This window comes from Morus notabilis, unplaced genomic scaffold (genome assembly GCF_000414095.1).
Source record: "Morus notabilis unplaced genomic scaffold, ASM41409v2 Scaffold6998, whole genome shotgun sequence".
In the NCBI taxonomy this organism is placed as follows: Eukaryota; Viridiplantae; Streptophyta; class Magnoliopsida; order Rosales; family Moraceae; genus Morus; species Morus notabilis.
This window is the reverse complement of record NW_010363682.1, coordinates 1,878-6,527: the sequence shown is the minus strand read 5'-3', so window position 1 is coordinate 6,527 and position 4,650 is coordinate 1,878. Positions and strand designations below refer to the sequence as shown.

Sequence of the window (4,650 nt, the reverse complement as noted above, 5' to 3'; positions counted from 1 at the left end):
ATTTTGACACATAATCAACTGCCACCAATATGTACAGGTTGCCATATGAAGGTGGGAAAGGCCTCATAAAATCAATGCCCCATACATCGAACAACTCAACCTCCAAGATATTAGTTAAAGGCATTTCATGACGTTGTGAAATGTTCCCACACGTTGACACCGATCACACATCTTGACAAATTCATAAGCATCCTTAAAGAGTGTAGGCCAAAAATAACCGGATTGTAATACCTTGGCAGCAGTTCTTGAACCCCCAAAATGACCTCCATATGGTGAAGCATGGCAATGATGCAAAATACTCAATGTCTCCTCTTGGGGAACACATCGCCTCCAAATTTGGTCCGCACCCTGTTTATACAGATAAGGCTCCTCCCAATAGTAAGATTTCACATCATGTAAGAACCGCTTCATCTACTGTCTGCTCATGTCAGGAGGTGTCTTGCCACTCGCCAAATAATTTACTAAGTCTACATACCATGGCAAAGAAGCTTGCTACACTATAAGGAGCTGCTCATCGGGAAATCTCTCTTGAATAGGAATACGTGAATCAGCTCCATTTCCTTGCTCAAGTCTAGAAAAATGGTCTGCCACTTGGTTTTCGGTTCCTTTCCTATCTTTGATTTCAAGATCAAATTCCTGAAGTAACAAGATCCACCGAATCAATATTGGTTTGGCATCTTTTTTTGAGATGAGGTATTTGATGGCTGAGTGGTCCGTATATACCATCACCTTCCCCACAAGATAGGATCGAAACTTGTCAAAAGCAAATACCACGGCCAATAGTTCTTTTTTGTCGTGGTATAATTCAATTGGGCATCAGTAAGTGTTCTGCTAGCATAGTAAATAGAGTGAAAAAGCTTCCCCTTTCTCTGGCCGAGCACTGCCCCTATTGCGTGATCACTACCGTCGCACATCAACTCGAATGGAAGTGCCCAATCCGGTGCAACAATCACAAGAGTTGTTACAAGAGCTCTCTTCAAGTCAGAAAATGCATGTTGACAGTCTTCATTAAAGTCAAATGGTTTGTTTTGCTCCAAAAGAAGACATAATGACTTGGAGGTTTTGGAGAAATCCTTGATGAATTGCCTATTAAACCCGGCATGCCCCAAAAAACTCCAAATTCCCTTGATAGACGTAGGAGGAGGTAGTTTCTCAATGACTTCGATTTTGTCTCTATCCACTTCAATGCCTCTTTGGGAAACTTTATGGCCCAAGACAATTCCCTCTGTCACCATAAAATGGCATTTTTCCCAATTGAGGACCAAGTTGGTTTCTTCACATCTCTGAAGCACCTTAGCCAAATTTTGCAAGCAATCACCAAAAGAGTCACCAAAGACGGAAAAATCATCCATAAACACCTCCAAAGTCTTTTCTACCATGTCAGTGAAAATTGCCATCATACATCTCTGGAATGTTGTTGGAGCATTACATAAGCCAAATGGCATTCTTCGGAAAGCGAACATTCCATATGGACAAGTGAAGGTTGTTTTATCTTGGTCCTATGGTGCTATAGCAATCTGATTATAGCCTAAGTATCCGTCCAAGAAGCAATAAAACTCCTACCCAGCGAGTCTGTCCAGCATTTGGTAAATAAACGGCAGTGGGAAATGATCCTTTCTAGTGGCGGCATTGAGCTTTCTATTGTCCACGTATACCTTCCACCCAGTCACGGTTCTAGTGGGTATCAATTCATTGTTGTCATTGGCCACCACTGTCACTCCCCCTTTCTTTGGTACGCATTGGATAGGACTGACCCAAGAATTATCTGAAATTAGGTAAATTATCCCTGCATCTTGCCATTTGATGATTTCCTTCTTCACCACGTCCTTCATGATGGGGTTCAATCTCCGCTGCTGCTCCACTGAATTGCTGCAATAATCTTCTAACAGGATTTTGTGCAGACACAGAGAAGGGTTGATCCCTTTAATATCAGCAATCGACCATCCCATAGCCCTTTTATGCTTTCTCAGCACTTCCAACAACATGTCCTCCTGTTCCTTATCCAAGGTGGATGATATGATTACTGGCAAGGTACTTTCTTCACCCAAATAAGCATATTTCAAGTGATTTGGCAAAGGCTTCAATTCCAACATCAGTGGTTCTTCAATTGATGGCCTAGGGGGCTTCAAACTTCTCTCAAATAAATCCAACGACTCAAATGGTCTTCTTTGACAAACAGCCACTTAATCAGATTCTCCCAGTAATGCTTGAGAATCATCATCAACTTGTTCAACTTCCAATGCAGCAATTGTGATATCCTCCTCCTCGATTTCCTCATGAGCATTCTTGTTAAGTTCTTCCAACACAAGAGCATCTAACACACCCACAACCGAACATTCTTCAACCTTATCCGGAAAACGCATAACATTGAGAACATTGAAGGTAACCTGCTCATCGTCAACTCGCATAGTGAGTTCACCTTTTTGTACATCAATCAATGTCTTTCCAGTAGCTAGAAATGGTCTACCCAAAATAATGGGCACCTCCTTGTCTGCTTCATAATCCAAGACAATAAAATCCACCGAAAAGATGAATTTATCAACACGCACCAGCACATCTTCAATTTTTCCCTCCGGATGAACAAATGATCAATCGGCAAGTTGAAGAGTGACTGTAGTCAGCCTAGCTTCACCAATACCCAGCTGCTTAAATATAGACATTGGCATCAAGTTTATGCTTGCACCCAAGTCGCACAAGGCTTTACCAAAATAAATGTTGCCAATCGAACATGGGATTCTGAAACTCCCTGGGTCCTTCAATTTTGGTGGTAGAGTGCTTTGAGAGATTAGGCCACACTCTTTTGTAAGTGCCACCGTCTCGAATTCACCCAAACACCTCTTCTTGGAAAGAATTTCTTTCATAAATTTCACGTAATTTGGCATTTGCTCAAGAGCTTCAATTAATGGGATATTAATGTGAAGTTGTTTCAGCACGTCAAGAAACTTCCCAAATTGCTTGTCCTATTGTTGCTTATGAAATCTCTGAGGAAAGGGTGGTGGTGGTCTATTCTGGCACGTTCTTGCTGATTCGTGTTACTGCAGCAACACTGCAGAACTCTGTTTGTCAGCAGAACGTAGATTCTGATGTTGCTGGTCTAAACTATGTTGTTGTTGCATTGCTACAGCAACATGAGGTACTACCTAATCTTGACTTTATACAGGATTCATGCGTCCATCATGCCTTTCTTCCATTTGGATTGAAGAGGGCTCTCCATCTAGCTCATTTTTTTCCTGTGGCTGCTCCATACTTTTCCACTTCTCAATAGAATGGCTTTGCAATGCTCCTTGCCATCCCACCTAGGATTTTCCGTATTGCTTGGAAGAGTGCCTTGTGGGCGATTAGTCAAAGCATTTGCAAGTTGCCCAATTTGAGTTTCCAAGCTTCTCAAGGTTGCATCATGGCTCGGTATCTTAACCTCATTCTTCGTTATGTACTCCTTAAGCAAATTCTCCAAGGAATTTGAATTTTCACTTGCTTGAATCCACATCGGTTGAGCTGGTCTATTATATGGAGGAGCACCACTAGAACCTGCCCCTTGATCACTCCAAGAGAAATTATGATGTTGTCTCCATCCTTGGTTGTATTGATGGCTGTAAGCATTGTTGCGGTTGTAGTTACTCACATAACAAGCCAAAGTGAGATTTGAAGGACATTCCTCAAATAGGTGCCCCTCTCCACAGTATACACAAGAGAGTGTAAGGGCCTGGCAGAATTCACTCCAGTTGAAGTGTTCATGGACTTGATCGTGTTGGTCAGATTTTACATTTGAGCTGAAAGAGCAGTAATTGCATCCACTTCAAGAACTCCCGGTGTTTTCCTTGTGGGTAGTCCCTCGGTTGGCCATTGATAATGATTTGTAGCCATCCTCTCCAGAATCTCATAGCCCTCATTATAAGATTTTGCCAAAAGAGCACCATTAGCTGCGGCATCAACAAGCACTCTAGTTTGTTCATTGAGACCATTGTAAAAAGTCTCCATTTGAATCCAATGGGGAATACCTTGTAATGGGCACTTCCTGAGTAGCTCCTTAAAACGTTCTCATGCCGCATAAACTGACTCTCCATCATTTGATGAAAAGAGGTAATGTCATTTCTGAACTTGGCATTCTTTGTCAGAGGGAAATACTTCATAAGAAACTTCTCAGCTAGATCATTCCATGTAACAATAGAATCAGCAGGTAGGCTATTGAACCAAGCTCTAGCACAATCCCTCAAAGGGTAAAGGAAAAGTTTCAGCCTTAAAGTTTCTGGAGGAACTCCCGGTAGCTTGAATGTGTCACTAACTTCCATGAATAACCTCAAATGTAGATGAGGGTCCTCTGTCGCCATACCACTGAATTGTCCCACGGTCTATAGCATTTGAAACATGACCAGTTTAAGCTCAAATTGTTGGGCCTCAATGTTTGGCCGAACAATCACAGGATTCAGCCCATCAAGAACCGGGACTGCAAAGTCTCTGATAGCTTGATCATGATCATTAACCAAGAATGGTCCTTGAGCCAGTTCAAGAGCGCTAAGATGCTGCCTATGATTTAGTAAGTTCCCCTGAGCGTCTTCCTCAGCCATTTCTTGTATTTGACCAAATCCTCGCTGCTCCCTTCTTCTCCTTCTCAAGGTTCTTTTAATTTTTGGGCCAGGAAGGAATAATTCA

At 42.2% G+C, this 4,650-nt stretch overlaps 1 non-coding gene across 1 annotated transcript; it reads left to right on the top strand.

Annotated features, from left to right (window-relative positions):
* Positions 1 to 3,994: 3,994 nt before the first annotated feature.
* Positions 3,995 to 4,100, top strand: LOC112092830. The gene has a single exon (XR_002902774.1). It is a non-coding gene; the product is annotated as a small nucleolar RNA R71 (small nucleolar RNA).
* Positions 4,101 to 4,650: the final 550 nt, after the last annotated feature.